We start from the raw sequence: 24,426 nt of genomic DNA, 5'->3' as shown, positions 1-24,426 counted from the left end.
TATTCATATGCATAAGAAACGCTTGAAAACATAATTTTGATTTTTTATTTTAGCTTAACTGGACAAAGTTATACTAAATTTGTTTATTGGTTAGATTTAATTTAATGTTAACTTAATATTCCTCGGTCACGTCTTCTTCCTAGCTCCATCCCAATGTATCGTCTTTGTAGACTTTTGGAGTCAGCTCTCCTCGTTCTCATGTTGTAGGTCCTCCTTCTTAACGATTATATCAATGTAAAAAATAACTCCCATTTGGAGATAATCCAAATTTGTGCATTTGGAGACACTCAAAATATTGTCAACTATATTATTATAACTTTACTTTACCGAAACTCGAACATGTGAAGGATATCGATATCGCTAGAGATCCGATTCAGGACACCAATATCCTTGGTAATGAGATTACGTCACATTACCTCATTACCAGTGACAGGTTGCTTCAAGCAGAGCCATAAGAAACAGTCTGTGACGTCATTAGCGAAGTGCACTATCGGGAACATATAAGCTGATTCCCGACATAGTGCACGGGTTTACAATCGTTCCTCGTATCAAATTGAAGAAAGTGCCATTTAGTTCACATCTTTGCAATTGTTTCAGAGCAGCAAAATGGTTTTTCATAAAACCATCAGGGATAAGAATCCTCTCAACCCTTATGAGATGACATTATCGACGATCCTCTCTCTAAATTATTCATATATATAATCAGAACAGTAAATTTTTATCTGCCAAAGAAAGATAGTGGAGATTTTTTTTTCTGTTTCATTTCAACTAACTAACTTACCATCACGCCGCTTCCCTCCACAACGCCAATCACTCTGCCTTCGTAAATATTCTTTACCTCTTTCACAATTCGTGCATCTCCTCATACATAATCGCCGATTATTTCGACTCCTGAACTGACCGCTTTCATGTATTCGACGTACCTGATCATTCATGCCAAAATTTTCTCGGTCTTTCCCTGTTCTTTTTTTCAACCATATTTACTTCATAAATTTGTTTTACCGTTCTTTCCTCAATCATTCGTTCCACAAGTCCAAACCATCTCATCACACCTTTCTTAATTTAATCGATAGTGCTTACCTTTTTTTTCATGTGGATTTTAAATATCAGTTTGATGCAAGTATAATATATATATACTCGTTTATTATTTTTAAATTTTAAACATACTCGTACAATTTTATTACAATTTTAAAACGTTAATTTGAAATGTTTTTAATTTTTTCTAAATATGACTGTTTTTTGTAAAGTCCCACAAATTTCTTTTTTTACTATTATATATTGTGTAAAAAATTATAAACATACTTGACATAGACATTTTTTTTGTTTATTAAAGATGGTATACTCGAATGGATGAATACGTTCTACCTACGTATGAAATCTTTTTTTCGGGAACTTCTAGAAAATACGTATTGGCAATCTGCGATACATGATACAAAGTAATTAATAAAAGCCCAGAATTAATGTCAAAGTTATCTACACTACGAAATTAACGCATTTATAATACCACCCGTTGGTGTACTGACGTTTAATAATATGATATAGGGGTGAAATCACCACAAATCTACATTATTAGCTATCATTATAATGAGCAGACATGTTTGATTGGATTCGGGTGACCTTTGCAAATGTCAACATAGTTAATATTGTCATATACAGTAATAATATCTAATCGGTAGAACATCACATTCGTAATATACGTATAGAGCCCTCCCTCAGCCACCGGGATGCGTATTCACAAACTATACACCGCTGTAGCAAGCGCCGTAGAATGAAGAACATTTTTTTCTATAGTAGAGGTATTTTTCTACCTCTGTAAAAAAAACACAAACCTAAAAAGACTGCTCTTACGAGAATGTGTTTTTTGTTTTTAAAAATAAAATAATGTTCGTTTTGTTTTCTGGCGACTTTTTAAATATTTTATCCGTCTCGTGTTTTGATCTATGCTTAAGTATTGTAAAATGCAATATTTTCATTCTCCATTTTATTTTATTAACCAGTATATAATGTCTCACCCTATTTTCTTTTACACACATCATCCGCTTCACATCTAACATATTTCACTCTTATATCCAAAAGCTAGGACACAAAATGCCTAACCCTTTTCTAGTAAAACGAAATGTCTGTTGATGTCTGTCAACAGTCCGCCTTCTCATGAGGAATTTTACGTGGTTTCCTCCCAGAAATGAGCGAATGCTGAGAAATTCCTGATTGGCCCCCACTAGATATTTCCTTCTGTTCCCAACACAGGTTTGAAGAAAACATTGTTATTTAGTTAGAAGTACAAAAATCCCCTTAAAGATCTATAAACCTTGTACACAATAAGCAATGTAAATAGTAAATACAATACCAATCTAAAAATATTAAAAATAACTCCTTTATCCACAACTCCGGAGAGATGAGTGATGTCAATTGTTAGTTGTATATTTTATATCCTAAAGGGTTTAAGTATCTCACCTCTCTGATTATGTCGGCAATGCCGAATGCCGAAACTCGATCACTAGTCAGAAAAAAATTCGCGGAAAAAATCTTTGTTATTTTCTTGTATAAAATGTAGTTCCACCAAAAATTTCAGCATAAAACTTAAATCTAATAAACCTCAGTACTATTAAAATAAATTAAAATGAGGCGTACACAGTCCTGGATGTTCTCGATTCCCAACGTATCGGCCGACAGCTTCAGTGCGATATGGTTTGAGAATACGCCACCGGGGCGTGTGTTAAACGTTATTGTTGCAAAGCCATTTGATTAATTAGCAACACTCTTCCGACGGGTCACAATTTCCAACCTCACACGAGGCAGAGCGACAGTTAGAGGTGACATGCAATAAAAACTAATTACAAATTTAATTAATTACAGGTTTTTCACCTTATGCCACTCCCTAGTCCCTGTCGTATTTTCATTTAAACAAAACAGAATTTAAGCATTATAAAAACACAGCCATATTTATATGTATATATATTTTTGTACAAAAAAATATATTTCATTGTAAAATACATCGTCCTTTTTTTTCAGTTACCATGAATTCGTATGTAAAAAAATTGCGTTATTAAATAAAAACAAGAAACAAAAAAAACAGATTTTTTTATTTTATTTTTTCAGAAGTTTCTATCAATTAGAATGAGATTAGATGGTACACTATATATTTTTTATAATTTTACAAAAAAAATTGAATTCTGATATCTTAGACGAGGCAATTTGGCCTGGAGGAAAAACAAATACGGGTACTTATTCGAGAATACAATTGTAATAATTATTTAGTAGATAACGCTTCATGGTAAACGTGTGCAAACATTTTAACGTGTTTATAAAGGATTTCAAAGGCAGTAGGTATTTGCATTACCTTTATAATGAGATTATTTTCAGGTTTATACTATATACCTTCGAAAAATTTACTAAAATATAATTAAATTTTTACTTTCCTCTTTTCGGAAAAAAATTAATTAAAATCGTTATAGCTTTATATTTTCCAACTCCTGATCTTGACACAAAAGTTAAATGATATAATTTATAATTTTTTGGTTTTATACACAATAGTATCATTATGGTAACTACACTACGTTATTAATACATAAACTTTATATTTACATTTATATATATATATATATATATATATATATATATATATATAGATATATATATATATATATATATATATATATATATATAAATATATATATATATATATATATATATATATATATATATATATATATATATATATATATATATATATATATATATATATATATATATATATATATATATATATTTATAAATATATATATATATATATATATATATATATATATATATATATATATATATATATATATACATATACTGTGTCCAATAAATGGCGTTTGACTCAAAAAGGTACAAATATTTGATCCGCTATAACTCCAAAGAATAAATGAAAACCTGTACTTATCATTTCATGTTATACGATAAAATGTTTTTTCGCGCCCTCCGTATATAAATAAGTCGTATTTCTTACATACAATGAGTTCAAATGCCACAAAGTAAATGTACAAATGTAACCCGAAGGAGGCAAAATGCCAAAATATTAAAGTTCGCCATGTAAGAAAAGAATGGGTGATGGGCCTCTATTGAAATCATTAAAGCTTCTAGATAATTCTTAGTATCATTTTTCGTACGCAAATAAAGAAAAATGTTAAACTTCATTTTATGTCTGGAATAATTCTATTGAATTACTTTTGTGTTAATATTTTTTTAATATATTGAAATAAAATTCTGTATTTCTACTATCAAGATGGTTATAAGTATGTATGTACCGCCTAAATAGTGTAGTGATAAGCGTGTTGTCCCGGGCTCGATTCCCAGGGGGGTTCAAATATGTTAAATATTAAAAAAATATATTAAATGTTAAATCATTTTTTTAGTTTAATAATTTAAAAATCAGTGTTTGATTTAACATTTAATACATAAATTAAAATATAGTTCTACAAATAAAACGCAAAATCAATAAATATATAAAAAATATGTTCCACAAAATCTTGGGTGTGTCAAAATCCTTGTTCAAAAATCTGGGTTTCTCCATGAAGGAGTCATTTTAACATTTTGACATCTTAACATATAAAAAATAACTACTTAATAGAGAAACCTAGATTTATGAATAAGGATTTGGACACACCACAGTCAGAGACAGTGCTAGGTTAAAACATGCACTTTTTTAATTTCTTATTTTGCATTTTTAAGAGAAAATCTTCACGTTAAAACTGGATTTGGAATATGTAATGAAATAAGCTTTTAACTTCAAAAACTGTATTCCGCATCCAATGAAGGAAAATAGCATTATTTAATAAAACTTACACCGGAGCACAGCGCTTTAACGATGTGAAAATTGAATGATTAACAGTAGAAAGAAACAGGAAAGAAGCATTTTTGACGTGGTGGTGATGATTTGAGAGATATTTTTTTTAACTTTACAATATCAAAAAAAAAAATTGCCTGGAAAGCTCTTAAATAGTAGAAAAATATATGGACAGTGTTTAATAAACCAATATATAACTCAATACAATGGCAGGCGCCGTGGCGTTGGGTAGACGCTCGACTGCGAAACTGGCGTCGCGGGTTCAATTCCCTCTAATTGCAAAATGAATTCAAGGAAGTTTTATTTTCAGTTAGTCTGGGTGTTTGGATGTATTTTCACATCTACCTTCCCTATCCTTACTATCCTACCTGCACACAAGCCTCTTAAAAAGCTGAATTCCTTAAAAAAATATTCTAACCCTTATCCGCACCCAATGATGCATAGAGCACTGCATCGTATTGACGCAGTGTTATCTCGATCGTTAACACATTAAAAAAACGTGATCAGCCTTTCACTTAAAAAATACTTAACTTAAAAATGCTAGTGAAGAAATAATAGTCATTAAAAATAGACAGCCTCTTCAAATATAGAAATCAACATATTATCTTGATAGGGATAAAAAATACTTGAATGATGAACTGAAATGTAAAAATAAATTAAATTTGTCAGAAAACGAGGCCACCTCATTACAAATTTATTGTATAATTTATATTTGAAGCACAAACATTGTGATTTTCCATTTTATAATTAAAATGTAACTTTGTTTTAAAATCACTATAAAATTTATCGTGATTTTAAAACAAAGTCACATTTCAATTACAAATTTATTGCCTTTACACTTATTGTACCGCTCCACGCTGTAGTTTTGTAATCATCGTGGCAATGTTCACATTGTCTGCAGTCTCTTTAAACAGTGACCTAATGGTACAATGAAACCAATATCTCAAGTTCTTTAGCCACGAAATAATCTTTTTCCTATGCTGTATTTACCTTCTACTTTAGCTTGTAAAATAATACGTTTTATTACATATTTCCCTCTCCATAAAATGGTCACTATCTTTCTTAATAACAGTAAAGGGTCTTAAAATATCTACGTTTCAAATTCTCTCAACTCATGATACATTGCGCATTCTTCTTTATCACCACATTTCAAGCGCTTTTATTGTCATTCTAGTAGCTTTGGTGAGAGTCCATAGTTGACTTTTTATGCCTTTGAGAAGCGTTGTGGCATGTTACAATTAGTATGCGTAGACTGAGATTGAAGTTATATTGCTAAGGGAATTACGAATTTTGAAAAATCAGTTCTCACTATTTCTATCTAAACTCTTGGAAAGATCAGTGAATAATCCATCAGCCCAAATATTTTATTTGTTGTACGGTTTCTATTTCACACGTTCAAATTCCGAGAGGCACAACTGACAGTCGTATATTTGGATTTCATCACATTTATTTTAACTTATTAATTATCACAAGCTTTTTCGATTTGAGTCCACCTCCGTGGTGTAAAGGTCAACGTGTTGGCTGGTCAACGTGTAGCTACCATGCTGGAAGTCCCGGGATTGATTCCCAGGGGGGGAGGTGAAAATGTGTATCTGTGATTTTAAGCTCTAATATTTATTTTATATAAATCTGGGCCGGTCGCTGATCACCTTGCCTTCACATAAGTAATGTTCAATATCGCGATAAGGGTTAGTAGTTTTTTTAATTTGATACGTTTGATATATATATATATATATATATATATATATATATATATATATATATATATATATATATATATATATATATTATATTTATACATTTATACACATTTATGTTTATTTATTCGTACCTAAAAGAAGTTTTTATACTTTGTTACTTTTTAACGATATCTAGTAAGTGTTATCGAGCGATTTTGTTGTTGTCAAGTTTCGGAAAAGTTGAAGGCGATCGTTTTTGCGGCTAAGCCCCATCGGGAATCAAAGATAATCGAAGTCAAGAAGTTTCACAAAAATGTTGTGTCATGAGAATGTTTATTGATCGGTTATTAAGTCTAGGTCGGGTCCCAACAAGTAGCTAGTGCTGTACAGTGTTCCGTACACAATGTGCTAAATACGGAGCGGGGTAGGTAGTGCCATAGCACCACTTGGCACGAGTTCGGCCGTTACGGCGCACTAAAAACATGGCCGATGCGATGCCAGTTTTTCTGGAACGTCCCACATACGAAACCATTGATCGCCACCATGTTTGCATAATACACCAGTGAGCTATACGCCGCTAATTATGCCTTTTGGTGGCGAGTTTTACGCATCATATTAACTACTACTACTACTACTACCATCACGCCGTTTCCCCGCAGGGGTAGACAGAAAGTAGTTCTGTCCTGACTCTCCTCGCCTCCTCCACATCCATACATCTAGTCAAACATGTGTGTCAAGTCTTTTTCGGCGGTCCTCGTTCTGTTCTTCCGCTCACATTCGCCACATATATTGTTATTATAACATAAATGAGGAATTGTGGAATTTTTTATTATTTTTATTAATGTAACTATTTTTTATTATTTACTTTTACTAAATGTAAATCTGTACAATTCGCGAATAAAAAAAAAAACATTTATATGTATATATATATATATATATATATATATATATATATATATATATATATATATATATATATATATATATATATATATATATAATATATATATATATATATACATAAATATAATTTCTTAGTCATTCTCTCGTTATCTATTCGCTCCACGTGTCCATACCACCGTAAAGAACTCTTACTAATCTTTTCAATTATTCCTTGTTCAACCTTACATCAAATTAAACACTCGTTTAATACCCCTTGTTGAGTTTTACTTCATTACACACGACTAGTTTCGAAGACTAAAGAAGACGAAGAATAGTAAAGTAATGAGCTCGTTAGGTTTACTATTCACCTGTCAGTTTAGTTTAGTAGTTTTCAAAACTTGTCGTGTATAATGAAATAAAACTCAAGTTAAATAAATCTCCAAATGAAGTAAATAAATGGTATACAAATATTAATTTTTTTACAAATAGTCAAGATGTTTTTACACGAAGTTAATGCCAAAAATATAACATATACTTACTACTCCAATGTATAACAATAATGCAATTTTGTATTTTTTTTTATACGTTTTTAATTATTCGGGACTATTTTCTATGGACTAAATATACATTTATAACATTTCCAAATACTTGTTAACAAATCTGATAATAAAAGCCTCTCTCTATCAAACATGGATGGCCGTTGTGAACTCACATGCACTGTGTAATGAGTCTGATCAATATATCTAGGAGTTCCGAAAATTTGAGTAGTGTGGTTGTCAATCATGAGAAGAATAGTGAATGTTGCACGTGTGTAAAGTGATAACTTAACCATCCTATGACAGGTCATAAGCCCTGTAAATACCAAGACTTCCATATTTTTCTTTGTCTAAGTTGTGATGTCAAAATATAAATACATATTTCATTAAAAGTAACATCTATGTAGAAATTTCCTTACGGAACATTCCAACATAATATTTTCGTACATACTTATGTGGTTAACATTTCGCCCACTCCTTTCAAGAACGTCATAAATCAAAAAACTTCATTTTTCAGGAGAACATTTTTAAAGGTTTAAAATATAATACAATTTATTGAAAATAAATATCAAGCCACTTTTTAAACTTTTTAATATGCAACAGATCTTTTTAGGTAAAACCTGAAGGTTTATTCTACATTCGAAAAATATTTAGTATATTTAAAAAAGAATTAAATAATACATTTTCTTCAAAATGCAAAAACAACACTATATGCCCTGTAGCGAGTAAATATTAAGTTTAAAATATGCCTCTTTTGCTGGGATATAGTACATTTTCTGGCCATTCCGAAAACATTCACAACTGAAAATTGACGATTTTTGATTTATGACGTTCTTGAAAGGAGTGAGCGATTTATGTATATAAAAAATAAAACTGTGGTTGGGTTTATGGTACACATGTTTTATTTGTTATTTTACTTAAAATAATCAAAGATTTAAACAAAAAACAATAGGTTTTGGAAAAAAAAATATTGGAAATCAGCCGAATGTCATCATGATTAGATTTTTTTTATTTATTTTTTGTTTCGGCATTTACTTTGTGGATTATATTTGATTAATTTTCAATTTGAAACATTGTGGTGCAAAGAAAAATATTATATTAAAAGCTTTTTATATACCTACTCGTATTTTCGTGACGGTCTTATAGTAGTAAATATTTCGTTTCACAAGTTTCACATGTTTGTTCAAAATAGGAACTGTACTGTACTGTTGATTTTGTATATCTACTGTACTGGCTGGTACGCACGATTTACAAATTTTTGAATTTCATAGTGCTCCAGTGAAATGCGTTTTACGTAATAATTCTTTTCAGAGAAATATTCAAATTTTATAACACGAGAAGTGGTTATTACTCCCTACGGAACTCCGTTATTCACTTATCACATTTTTCGAATACCTAAACCATTTTTGTATAGTTCAGTAGTTTGCTTCCACTTGCTAAGAGTTCTATTTTATTTTATTTAACTATGTAGAAATTGCGAGAAAGGGTGTTCCTTGGTCAAACAAATAACATAAATTTTTATTAAATTTTTACTAGGTAAATACCACTGTTTGGTGGTATTTGAAAAAAGACAAATACTACCACAATCAATGAAATTTCAAGAAATCGTCTGTATTTCGGTTAAAAGATGTATAACTTTTCGTGAGGTTGGCTTTTGGTAGAATATTTATCAAAAACTATGTTAAACGACGATTTAATATGCTTTACACATCGTTTCAGCTATCGCTTTCAAGCATTTTCCTGAAAATGATCCCTAATATTTGATAATAATGTGTTTTAACAAAGAAATTCAAGTTGACTGTATTAAATATGGATAAGCATTATAAAGCAATTAATTTTGTTCTTAAGAATAAACAATATGCTTGGCAGATTTTGTAATAATTAAAGCAAATAAGTTATCAGAAAATTTAATTACATTAAATTAGTTATGTATTCTTAATTAAAAACTCTTTCATTGTAGACATTTGTTGTACTTGCATTGGTAAAACTGTCGGTGAAACGAATCATGATATTTTGTATCGATTTCCATTGAAACTGTTTCGCTGTCGTCACAAAGTCCCCTTGACATTTGAAGCTATTTTATGCCTCGAGTCTAAAATCACCAGCCATTTGGTAATAATGATTACAACGAACTTTCAAAATGAAATTTGTCTTTCTTTCCGCCTACTTTACTTATATTGTTTCAAAATTAATAATAATTCTACGAAAGTTAAGAATTTGAAGCTGTTATTAAAGAAGTTTACGATTTACTGTAATATTTTTTAAGTACCTCGAAATGAGAGGAAAACCCGTAAAAATATTCATTAAAATGATGATACTCCTTTAGAAAGAAACTTTCGTCTTTTATTGTTTCACTTGTAAAAAAAATCTTCCTTGCATTAAGTGTTTTTAATGGCAACAAAAATCTTATTAAAAATTACTAAATAATTACGGTTTTATTTTCACGACTTGAAGGAATGGATACGCTGTTAATGAAACGACATTTGTTTTAAAAATTATTTAATAACTTTGTTATTTAATATGAGAGAGGGAAAAAAACACTGTATCATAAACCGTAAATCAACTTAACGAATCCACGTACGATAATTTACCACTACTAAAAAGTCGGTTCAAATATTTAGGTAGGTTTATTAGTTTGCTTAAAAATGTATGCGTTTTCTTCAGTCAACCAACAATAAATATATTTAGTTTCTTCAAAAACTGTTAAATTGGTATCCTTCAAATAATACTTAATTAACTCGAAGAATTAAAATTTTAAATTGTGTTTATTCGTATTCAAAATATTCACATCTTCTTTTAGAAAGGTGAACGTTTAACCCTTTTAAAGTTATTTAAATACCTCCAGGAAGAAGGTAGCATTCACAATGAATTCTAATATGATAGAGAACTAGAGTAAATTTTTATTTGCCCTGAAAAAACATTTTTTGATTTCTATTTTGATATATCATGATGTTAATGACTTTATTTGTAAAATAGAACTATCATTCTTTTGAGATTGCAATAATAATTGTATAAGCCGTTATTTATTTGTATTCAATCTATATTATTTTCCTTGTATTTATTTACAAAGATCTAATAATTATGTATAAAATTTATATCGTTATCTATGTACCTATATGTTAATAAATATTCATTTTTATTATGTGTATAACCTAACAGACACAATATTTACAATCCGAATGATGTATCAATATGTATTAGAGGGGCCTCAACATGAGTCAAAGCATGTATCGTTTTTATCCGGAAGAAGTTGGAAGTTTAAGCATCCCAGGGCTTACGACCTGGCACTTGGCTAACTTAAGTAATCACTTCATAGTCTTGTGTAATAGTTACCAATTTTCCGATTATTGAACATCCATATTACATTCATTTTTAAAATTATGGTAAAATGAAAGACTAAAATAAAAACAAAAGATGCATTGTCTCATGTTGATAAAACATTTTTAATGAATAATGTTTCGGAAGCTGTTTTAATTTTTATTGTAACAGTCAGTATTTAAACGTGATTCAAGAATACAAGCAATATTGCTACCAAAATAATAATTTGGTTTTGCATTCCAAATTGTTATTTTGGCACTTATCACTTTTCGCATCCATTCTCTACATTACAAAGCAGAGTCGAGCACCTTTTCGTAGAAATGTAGCGAAACAGAAAAAGGCTTGTCGGTGGTTATATTGTGTGTTCATCCCTCAGGTTGTTATATCAGCGGCCATTTTGTAACAGGTTATTTTAAATTCAAAGTTTAGCAGCGCAAATGAAAAGTGGTAAATATCTTGTCATTCCGGAGGCGAGCTTAACAAACTTGAACACTTTAAGTTAGGAATTGCGAGATGCTAAGTTCTCGGAATGAATTATGCCGGCGATAAAATTATGCCAATGTTTGGCAGTTGAAATTTTGCATCGTAAACCGGAAGGCCGTAATGAGGGGAAATCGTAAAACTTTAACGTCTGAGCTTTGGAAAACATCGAAAACTGTTCAGATTAACAAAAGAGTACTCGGTTTGAATCTAATTTGAAAGCCTCCGAGGATTACGCTTGTATCCCAGAGGTATGAGCTTATCTGATGAGTATCGCTAACACCACTGAACACTGGAATAACCACCATACCCGTTTTAGCTGACTTAATCTAAGGAGGTGCCGTTTCTATATCATGTGATAGTTACTATCTTTATTAATGGGATAGTACGAGAAAAACGAAGTCATTTCTCATTAATTTATTTCTCATAAAAGTGATCAGCCCTCCGCTTCAGGTACCAGTCCAGGGTAATATTGAATAAACATTAGAGTGAAAAATCACTTTTATTTATTTAACCCCCTCCCCTGGGAATGACATCCGGGACCTCTAGTACAGTAGCAAAACCCTCTAACCATTACACCACGGAGGCAGACATTATGTACAACTAGGATTATTTCAAAGTTATTTTAGTTAATAGTTAAATAAATTATTTTATTTCTCGAAATAATATATCAATATGATCCACAAAGTTAATGCTTTCAATATTCAAAACAAAATATGTTATTTTTTAAATCAATCATAACCCCGTTTATAATATACGTTGCTTGCAAGAACATTATCAAAGTTCATTTTGTTTGCTAGCAAGGCGAAGCAGTTCTCAAAAAATGAATAAAATTTAATAGCATCATAAATCATATTTAAATTATTAAAAATAATAAATCTTGACATTATGTAGAGTTGATGTCGATGGTTCTAATCATTAAGACGAATTTTGAAAATTGTATCAACCCTGGGTTAACTGCAAGGGTTGTTTCTTATATCCCTACCATTGCTTCACGCTTAGCCGACTGTATATAATTTGTCACCTCGGGCTGTTTGACTCGAAACAGGTTTGAATTTTACAGGACTGAGGTATGAAAAGAAAAACATAAAGTTTCCCCGTTAAATAACAAACAGTGTAAATGCGTACAAGTGTACACGCGGTACACTTTTTCCCTTCGGAATTCCCGTTTTTATTTTCGTACTTTATTCTTTTAGATAGAAAATCCATGTATTCTCAAACGCGAAGCCAATGCGTAAACCTTGACAATGGTGGAAAAGATTCGCGCTTTGAGACTATATTTTATTATGTAGCTCGTTGTGACGACGCGGTAATGAATCACACTTTGCCGTTTAGTATTTAAGTATGTATGAGAAATATAAGAATGTCTATGACCCTCGTCAATTAATCAAATTAGTCAAATACATATATGTGTGGACACCAAATGATTTATTTTCTTTAATTTTTTGTGTGAAGTATAAGTCGAACAAGCACATTCAAATTGTTTGTTTACAGATTATGCAAAATTGAAACATTGGAAAAAAGTAAATATTTTGCTTAATTTATACGAATACTGTTACGTTTTGCCCACGCAATATTCTCATTAATAATGAAATGGGTATCCTTTTAACTCGCACAATATTAATACTGCACATTGTGTAATAAAATTATGAATATTAGTCTTCTTTCAACAATATTTTAATGTTATTATTATAATCAACTACATAAAATCATTGAATTTGGTTCGTCAAAATAAAACAGTTCAAAACCCCATACTTATTTCATAAAAATCCCGATTTTTACTTGCCTCAGTCTGATGAACATAAATGTATCAAGAAAACCTAGTTGCTGGTAAGATAAAATAAAAATTGGAAAAGGTATTAAATTGTTGTTTTATCATTATACAAAATGAATTTACTCCAAGAAAAGTCGGATAAAAACCTGTTATTGAATTTAAACAGAGTAGATGTAATTGAAGAAAAATATTATCGCTTTTATTTTAATGCCATTAAAAATCACATTTTTCGTTTTGTTTTTTTGGGTAGATGTTTTGATCATTTTCAAATATTAAAATTACTGTGTATAAAAATAATATATTTCATAGTTTTTGTTCAAAGTGCATTCCGCATTTTATCCAGTTACCAATAACCCTGTATAATATAGTAATAATAGTTATAATTTTATAGGTAATCATTTAAAGTAATTTATCACATAAACCATCAAAAGTATACGAGTAAAGTTGCGGAGTAAATGCTGTTTCAATTAATCATTTATTGGCCGTAATAAAACTCAATGAAAACATTCCCATCGATCAATCTAACTTCTCTCTTGCTTACCGCGTTACCGTCAAAGTTAAAGAAAAACGCGTCAAAGAAAACTTCAGTAACAAGTTAATTACACGTGGAAAATGGGAATATTTTTTAACTTCTGGAATTCGCCCTTAATCTTTCAAATAAACGCTTGTTTTAATATAAAATATAAATGAGTATAATCTAATCTAAAAACCACTTCAATTACACTATAAAACGCAAACTTATTCGCACTTGACTTGTACAATTATTGCATTTACATTTATTTTTCAGAAACATGTTTCCAAAAATAAATCAAGATAATTATACTCTTTTGTATTCATCTCTAAAAGTAAATGTTTTTTTATTGAATTTAAATTATTGTTTGGTATTATTTTATTTTATGTGGTGACTGTTTTGAGAATGGATCCTGATTTTTTTTTAAAATAAGAGTATATCGGAAATTTTCATGAATTCATTTAATTGAGGTAAAGTACGGAAGCTTCTAAGGTTCATATGGCGTATATATTTAATACAAGATACAAAACAACAATTTGTTGAAATAACATAAAAGAATAAAAAGAAACAACAGTAAAATAAAGACAAGATGAAAAGGGCAGCAAAAATAGAAAGATCTCGTCCACTGGGTATAAATTAAGGACTATATCAACCATGCCGTGACTCCATTGGTCTCATTTGTTGACTGCTGGATAAGCTGCCAGAGACTTCACAATCTACGGCGTGGTATGGCGGGGAAATCATTTACAATGAAATACTCCAAAATGTTTACAGCTGTCAAGCTGGAAGCACTGCAGTATCGAGACAGTCGGAATAATTTTACGATACACATTATTGTACGCAACGCTCATTTCATTTCACACAAATTGCGTGTAAATTTTGCGAAAAGGATCCTCCAAGTTTTATCCCTGCGTTTCTCCTTAACGTTCTTTGATAGGGTATGATGGTTTAAATTACAAATCAAGGGTCTTGTAGAGATAAGCAGTCAAGTTACACAAGCTAGTGCGAATACGAGTATTGAGCCCTTAGTGCGCTTGGCATTATCGCTATTATCCTTTTCCAGCCTTTTATACTTTTTTTTATTTATTTTTCTCCTATATAGAAGTGTTCTCATACGTATGTCATCTGTATCCTACATAATATAAACCACGCTTATGTCCTTAAATCTAAAGTGCAAGACTAATCATATTCCCTTCATCATATATAAATATATATATATATATGAATATGTATATATTTATATACATATATATATATATATATATATGTATATATATATATAAATATATATATATATATATATATATATATATATATATATATATATATATACATATATATATATATATATATATATATATATATATATATATATATATTTGTATATATATATATATATATATATTTATATATATATATATATAAATATATATATATATATATATATATATATATATATATATATATATATATATATATATATATATATATATATATATATATATATATATATATATATATATATATATATATATATATATATATATATATATATATATATATATATATATATATATATATATATATATATATATATATATATATATATATATATATATATATATATATATATATATATATATATATACATATATATATATATATATATATATATATATATATATATATATATATATATATATATATATATATATATATATTTACACAAACACACATATATATATATCATGGCGTCACGTTAAGTAATCAAATTAACGTGAAAAGATGTTATGCCGTTTTATTAAAAAGGATCAAAGAGATTGGTTTAAACTTTTTAATGCTTTTCTTTTCTAGTAATTTAAAAATTCTATCATAATATGGGACTTAAATTCTTAAATATAAATAATAAAAATTTACTCTAAAATATCCCAGAAGAACGAATCCATGCATTATTATTTTTTCTACGAAATAGTCCATTTATCTGACCCTCGTGATAAAATGTCTGGTGTATGACTCCTTAATAAATTATCAATTTCGTTCATCTTTTCGTTTTGGGGTTTATTTTTATCCCAGGACGACAGTTGTCAGAAGTTAAGGCTCCGGAAGGTGCGTCGGAGGTAAGGGATGACAATTGGGACGAACAATAAGGTTAGAACGAAGGAGAAATATTTGTGGGCGTCCAAAATAGAGCAATCAGTGTGAGTGCTCCTCCATTTTGCCATAAGGCCTCCAATCTGAGCTCAGAGCTCTGTATTAATACTCCCAGCAATAATCTCTAATGATGACGATATCTTCCCGTCGATTTACGCTAACTAGCAAAAATTACTCGCGAATATTCAAATGCTTTTTTTTACGAAATCACAATTTGCAAACAACACATCAATAACCTTGAAGAAAAAAGATTAATGAATTGAAATTTATTTAAAATTTCAAAATATGTAGCGATTTATTTACTATGACGTTTTTTTTCTAGCAAACACGCATAAAAAATGGATTTATTTATAGTTACTTAATACTTGATTCACAATATTTCTTGGGCTTTTTGACTTTTGCAAGGAGGCTTTTAATTTCTTTATCATCAGATTTACAATACATCATATGGCTTATATATGTATGACGCCATTTGAAAAATATATATACCATATCGCTCAGTACTTTCAATAGCGGCATATTTTAAACTTAATATTTCCCATATTCTCAATATTATTAATATTTAAAGCATTTACTTTGTAATTAGTCATTTTTACTTTTTTTTACAAAAATGTTAATAATATTAGTATATAACCACTCACCGATTTTTTTTAGTCTACCGGTTTCGAGACGTACCCGTCTCTTCGTCATGCACTAGTGCGTGTTTAACCTCGGCTCGTAACGCTCGTGGTGCATGTTGGTCTTCGGGTCGACCAAAAATCGTATGTGTTAAACATTTTTCTTAGTTTTTAGTGTGTAAATAGTCCTATGGTAGTGAAAGGTAGTATTGTTTGCAGGCTGTGGTAGTGAATGTCCTGACGAAGAGACGGTTACGTCTAAACCCGGTAGACATAAAAATCTCAGTGAGTTTTTATATACTAATTTTATTAACATTTTTGTAAAAAAAAATATTTACCCGCTACAGGGCAGAAAGTGTTGTTTTTGCATTTTGAAGAAAAGGTATTGTTTAATTATTTTTTTAAAAATACGTAATATTTTTCAAACGGAGAAAAAAACCTTCAAGTTTTACCTCAAAAATCTGTTGCACAGTAAAAAGTTCAATAAGTGGCTTGATATTTATTTTTAATACATTTTATTATATTTTTAAACATTAAAAACGATCTCATGAAAAATAATGTTTTTTTTTATAAATAACGTTGTTGAAAGGAGTGAGCGATATATCATTTTCAGATACGGCGATTAATTTTGTGTTTCTGTACAAGAATTTCACAACAAGCAGTAATATAGCAATATGACCTATGAACTATATGAACATACATTTGTAAGTACATAGATTATGTTGACATAAGGAACACTGTAACAATAATCTCGAGTGTCATTATTATTTTAGAATCTTCAAGATGTATACGCTCAAATTATTTATTTTCTTTGATTATTTGCACGAAGTTTTTTTTTTGTAAACGTTGTATATACATATAAATAACATGTTAGTTTTAAATCATCACGCTTGTGTAAATTAAACAGCTTTATGTAGCATACATTGCTTTTCACTATTTAACAATCAATATACGTGTACTGTACATATATCGTAGTCATACAGGAGAAAGTGACCAAGTGCATTTTTTCCAAAAACTTGATCATTGACTATTTGATATCTTACTTTATTAATATTGCACTGAAAAAAAAAGGATTTTAAACTTGGAAGTATAATACATATATTGACTTGTTAAAAATGACTAACTGCATTGATGTTTATATATACATATAAAATATATTAATTGCATTGATGTTTATATATACATATATATGTAAAAGGGGTTGGCAATCAATTAATAAAAGGAAATTGACAATACTAGAAAAAAAAAATCGTCAAGAATGTTCGATGTTACACAAAATTGAACGTGATGTTCAAAACAACCCATTAATGTAGTTAAAAAACGGCTCGGCTTCATAAGTAATTACAGCAATAAAACTACCGGAGCATGTAATATAATGTAATCACGTATTGCTCCGTTACTACTGCCGTTAATTGAAAATATCACGAAGGCTTTCATTACATTTTCATTCGACCATTGACTGAACCTAAAAACCTTAATTACTGAAATTAATCAAACTCAGCAGTGACTTAGCCCCACTGACTGGAGCTGTTCATAAGTAAGCTGAGAAAACGTTAAATCTGATACTTATTTCTTAACTACTTTTACGTAATACGTAAAAAAAATACGTTCCGTAACAGAGAGACTTCAATTACAATTCAATATTATTTATATTTGAAGCACTAACTTTGAGATTTTCCATTTTATAATTAAAATGTTACTTTGTTTTTAAATCACTATAAATATTTTATCATACAATAAATGAATTATAATGAATTAAGTTATGAAAATATTTATAGTGATTTTAAAACAAAATTACATTTCAATTATATTATATATTTAGAATTCAGTTGGTAACTAATGGGACAGAAATATGTAACGAAAATTATACTTAGTACGAATTTATAGACTACCTACATTGGCGCACGCACCTATGTATTATAAGCGTTAAATTGGAATACTAATATGATAGGGATAAATAAATGTAGTTAAGCGATATACGTAGTTTGTTATAAATAAAACTTTCTTTTTATACAATTATGCAGAAATCAATTTGATATTTATTTTAAAGAAGTTTTAATATAGATCCGAAAATGTAACACTTATCGTTGAAGTCTCGCGATTATAATCTCAACAAATGTTTCGCCTTCTTAAAATAAAAGCGCGCACACGCTATTATCTAATTATTAATGCGTTTTTTCCGTGACCACAAGTACCCACCGACGTAATTTTATTTTTCTCGAATTTTTCGCTAACTCTTGCTTCCAGAATCGAAACTCACCGATTTCGGTCCCGAAGAAAGCATGCTTTGTCGTTTCATTATGTAACAAGGATTGAATAGACAAAGTGTCTACCGTCTTAACCGGACAACAATTGTTTCAAATGACATTCATACAATGTCAAAATTCAATCACGATTTACAAATATCACACAAATGCATTATGAATGTTCAAAATAAAGAAAACTATAATATTTCATTGCTAGCCAGAAAAATAAAATTGTTAATTTAAAGAAAAATTCAACATAAAAATAATGTTGTTACCTTAGTCGTCCAGTCTAAAAAACAAATTGATTAAATTAATACATTTTTTCATTCAAATAATCCCGGTGGTTTGAGATAATACAAATATCGTTAGAATATTTGTTTAAACATTTGAAACAAAGTTACGAAATCGTAAGTTTAAAAACTTTTTTTATTTACCTGTCACAGAACGCGCGGGAGGACACACAAAACACAATTTAAATTATTTGAAAAAACTGGATTTTTAACGGAATACGACGAAAGAACCGCGCGTAGATATAAAGAATATACTTATATGAAAATTTGTATAACGAACAAACTGCCGAATTGAATGCGCCGCGTGTTGCTACCGTAATGTAGCGACCCCTTCAGGGGTAAGCAGATACTAACTGAGCCTTCCACGGTCCCTCTCGTAGGCTTCACATACGACAAAACCACCCGACACGTAAAATTTGCGCACTCGCCAAAAAGTGTTATTGTTCCCGCGTTTTACCGTCCGCTCGACTTTATACCTCTGTCCCTTTTCGTCGGACTGAATTTCCAGCGTTAATTTTTGAATGCTTGAAGGCCGCACGCGCAGCGCCGCGGGGCGCGACTGGCGGTGAAAATCGACACTAAATAGCGTTTCCAACGAATGAGCGAGGGCGGTTTGAACAAATAAAACAAATTACTCAGAACTTAACTCGTTCGCAAAAAGGTCCGCTTTGATTTAACTCCAAAATGAAATTTCGACCGATTTTTCGACGCTTTTTTATATTTGCTTTTCGTATTGCGCATACGTTTTTTCGCGGAAACGGATAAACATTAGGCGAACCAACCTAACCTCAAAAACGCGCACCTATTCTGACATTCAAATTTGCGGGAAATGTGACATGAGTTACGCAAGTACCTTTCTATATTACGAGGATACAAGGTGTACAATAAAAAGCTCTAGTTCTAGGGTCCTACAGGGTGTCACAAAAGAATGATATACTGCGTATTACTTTCTGTTTGCCCTCTTCTTTCGGGGAGATTGTCGCAAAAATAATAAAATGTTCAGTCAGCCGAGACATCTGGCATTACCCATTCGGAAGAAGGACACTTGGCCGTGGCAGGTATTCGCCTTCGACTCCCTCGACCGGCAAACATTCTATTAAAACTTATTTCTCGCGAACAAGGGTGCAAAAGTTTCGTCGCTTAATGGATGGATCGGATAAATAAATAATAGAAGAATCCGGTTTTAATCCCAGCAAGGGAATCATTCTCCAGTGACTTAGACGGATTCGTAAATATTCTAACTTTCTTATTTAAAATGTACGAACTGGATGCCCCAATGCAATAAATAACTAAGCTGACATTCGTGCTTCCGTGAGAATTTAAATCGAGTTTATAATTATTTTTCTAAATCAGGAAATTAAATTATTTCGTTTCGCAAAAGTTTTTAACTATCTACAAATTGAAATCTACACACTCAACTGAGTAAATTAAAAGTTCTGTAAAGAAAAAAGAAATAAAATTTTAAAAAAATTCATAAGGAAAATTCATAAGGTAAAAAAGGAGTAATTTTTTTTAACCGACAATATATCTGAGAATTAAAAAAAAATATAAATAAATAAAATTTCAAAGCAATCGGTCAATAATTTTAGAAGATTTTGGATTTTGAAAAAACTAACGTAAGCATTTTGATTCATAAATACAAAGAAAAACCACCTAATTTATTACATAGGCACCTTGCTTTTTTTAAATTTTTTACAGAAATTACATTTGATCTCTAAACTTCAATGTAACTTTTGATTTTTTTTATTTTACTTACTTCATTTTTGCTTGGTCTCATTCAAAGTCTACTTAATCCATAATTTTTAATTTCATTTTTTTCCACCTGCAAGAAATAAACTTCTTAAAAAATATGATAGTTTTCGTATTTAAGTATCCAACCATCTTCGAAAGTTTTGTTATCTTATTTTTAGGTTCTTCTCCTCAAGATGTAATCTATAAAACTAATTACAACTCCCGCCTGAGCGCTCCAAGTCTGGAAAAGTTTTTTCAATATAAAACTTGTTACCTGTGAGTCAAATTGAGTAAGAAAATCGATCAAAATGAAAAGAACTGTAAAAATGCCAAGAAAGGTGTAAGAAAAAGTCGGTTCTAGTGTTACACGTGGAGTCATCCATTATCAGATTATAAGGGTAATTAATGGCCAACTAATTACGTTATACGTCGTAAATGTCAATATAATCTTGAAGGTAAAAAATTAACAGCGAAAACTGTTTTTTAAATAAAAAAAAATTACAAACTCGTTTGAGGTCACAACTATAATTATTGCTAAAACAACAAAAAAACATGACGATCAAAGTATTTTTATCACGTGATTTAGGAGTTAAATTCAAACAAAAAAAAAACATTTTTTTCGTTTATTTGTTAAGTATATGTATATCCGAGTACATAAAAATATAGATACTTACATTCATTAACAATTTTTCTTCTTCTTCTTCTTCGTCTTCTTCTTTTTCATCTTTTCCTTCTTCTTTTTCATCTTCTTCTTTAGCTAGGACTGTATCCTGTTGTTTTCGGAGTCCGCTCCTGGGAGGTGGATGACCAGCTATCTTTCCATACAATTTCAAAAACATAATAAGAAAAACTAACTAACTAACCATCACGCCGCTTCCCCGCAGGGGTAGGCAGAGAGAATCGAACGCCACACCACTCTGTCTTTGCAAACATTCTTTGCCTCTTCTACATTCATGCATCTCCTCATACATACCCGACGATTATTACGACTCCTGACCCGGCCGCTTTCAATAACATAACATAATAAGCATATCACTTTTTTGCAGAGACTCACCAAGCCACCTTATGTGTCTTGTCGGTGGAGTTCTTTTAACATACGTTTTTTTTATAAATAAAAATAATCTACTTTAACACAGTATATACATAATTTTTTCTCAATTTTTTACAGTATTAACTCATGATCATTTACTCATTCCTTTATTTCGCCTTTGGTCCATATTTTGACCTTTTGCTTGCCCTCTTACTACCACTGACAACAAATTAAAAATGCTCCGAACTATTAATAGATTTTTTTTAAATGGCATATCTTCTTACCTTTATCCGCCCATTGGGGCAGTGCCCTATGCACCATTGGGTGCATGGGGCACTGCATCGAATTGACGCAGTGTTATTTTGATCGTCACTTACATGAAGGCAAGGTAACACTCTTGCGCTTGCGTAATATAAAATAAATAAAAAATATATAAAATCAATAAAATTTATTTTCACCCCCTCTCGGGAATCGAACTCGGGACCTACAGCACGTCCATTGCATCACAGATGCGGACAAAAAATGTCATATACGTATCCAAAATATCGTATCAGTGCAATAAACGAGGTACATGTTGTGGTATTAGAGAAGGATGGGAAGAATAAGCTGGATGAAATGAGTGACAAACCTTATCAAATATAAATAATAGAAGAGGGAAGGTGGTAGGACATACATATCCTGAGGCACGACGACCGTAATATCACACCGAGAAGAAAATAAGGGAAACAGGAAGAGGAAGCCTAAGAAAAAGCTACGTGACTCAGTTTAAAGAGAATTTAGGTTTTGTGTGCTGTAAAAATCTAAAAAATCTCGCTTCAGACGTAAATCGGTGGAAACTACTGCGCTGACAAGAGTTCAGCTCTCAAATAAAACATTTGTGTTGGGAGATATCTCTTTGAAATAGAAATGAAATATCACTTGAACTACGACTAATTACATTTTAATTAAAATATTTATAAAAGTAACAAAATTGTTAATTTATCTCAAGAATCATATAATCAAGTATTTCAAATATTTGAGAGTTGTCAAGTCAGAAGTCGAAATAATCGTCGGGTTTGTATGAGGAGTTGCGTGAATGTGGAAGAGACGAAGATTGTTTGCAAAGACAGACTGGTGTGGCTTTCTATTCTCTCTGCCTACCCTTCCGACGAAATGGCGTGAACTATTTAAAATATCCACAAATAAATAATCATAAAATGGCTAACTTAGTGTTAACTGTGAATTTTTCAATCAAAATAAGATTTCCCAAGATACTTTATATATATATATAGATATATATATATATAAATATATATATATATATATATATATATATATATATATATATATATATATATATATATATATATATATATATATATATATATATATATATATATATATATATATATATATATATATATACATATATATATATATATATATATATATATATATATATATATATATATATATATATATATATATATATATATATACATATATATATATATATGACTAGTATTGTACCATATTTTGGTCGTCTTGGATCAATATTCCTTAACAATTATTACTGTATTACTACCGTGATGAGTCAACGATTCCGCCTCTAAAATATTGGATTTGAGCTCCTATGGTACGAGATAGGGGTGTGATGCACCAAAATTTCATCACAATAGCCCTGTTTAAAATATCCCTTTCAAAATAAATGAAAAAAAGGATTGTTTAATATTGTAAATAATGTACAATAAATAAATATTGAATGGTACCGCTCCAAGCAAAAGATCTTACTCTTTCTTTAGGAGAGGTACAGCGTTACTAATTTAAAGTAAGATATTTTATAAGATAGTATAAATGTCTGGTAAATAAATCAATCATTATTTTTGTGAAATAATAAAATTTTGTCTAAAAAAATAACCGATCAAAGAATAATTTAAATAAATATATAAAATATTATTTTCAACCATCTCCTAGTATGTAAAACAATTTCGGAATGATCTTAAGTATATTTCATGAAGGTTTCTGCTAGTCAAAAAACTCAATAATTTCAACCACAGATGTCACCGAAGAAAATGATGCTTAAGACCTTTTCAATTGAATCATAATCATTACTTCCGAAATAAAGTAGTATGGTATAATCATGGGTAGAATGGTGAATGTTGCACATGTAAAAAGTGATTATAATCTTAGCCTATAACAGGTTTTAAGCCCTATTAATACCCACACGTAAATAATTTTCCTCATCTTCATTCCAAAATCCATAAAAAAGGCAATAAAATTATCCAAAGAAGGGTAAAATAGCATTTGTAAACAAAAAATTTAGCAAAATATATATTTTTTAAAGTTATCATATCTAGTCAGTACACAAGGG

The 24,426-nt window shown here is 29.9% G+C and overlaps 1 long non-coding RNA gene across 1 annotated transcript in view; it reads right to left on the bottom strand.

Moving 5' to 3' along the window:
* The window catches only part of LOC148312598 (uncharacterized), a 39,284-nt gene extending 19,649 nt beyond the window's left edge, over positions 1 to 19,635 (bottom strand). The window contains exons 1-2 of the long non-coding RNA XR_015839147.1: positions 19,460 to 19,635; positions 19,301 to 19,314 (exon numbers count right to left, since the gene is read on the bottom strand). This is a non-coding gene — a long non-coding RNA (uncharacterized LOC148312598). The remainder of the gene's footprint in view (positions 1 to 19,300; positions 19,315 to 19,459) is intronic.
* Positions 19,636 to 24,426: the final 4,791 nt, after the last annotated feature.

Source organism: Brachycentrus maculatus, unplaced genomic scaffold (assembly GCF_059751285.1).
Source record: "Brachycentrus maculatus isolate JH-2025_06_01 unplaced genomic scaffold, ASM5975128v1 h1tg000038l, whole genome shotgun sequence".
NCBI classification, from domain to species: domain Eukaryota; kingdom Metazoa; phylum Arthropoda; class Insecta; order Trichoptera; family Brachycentridae; genus Brachycentrus; species Brachycentrus maculatus.
The sequence above is the reverse complement of the archived record's forward strand: the minus strand, read 5'-3'. Positions and strand labels throughout refer to the sequence as shown.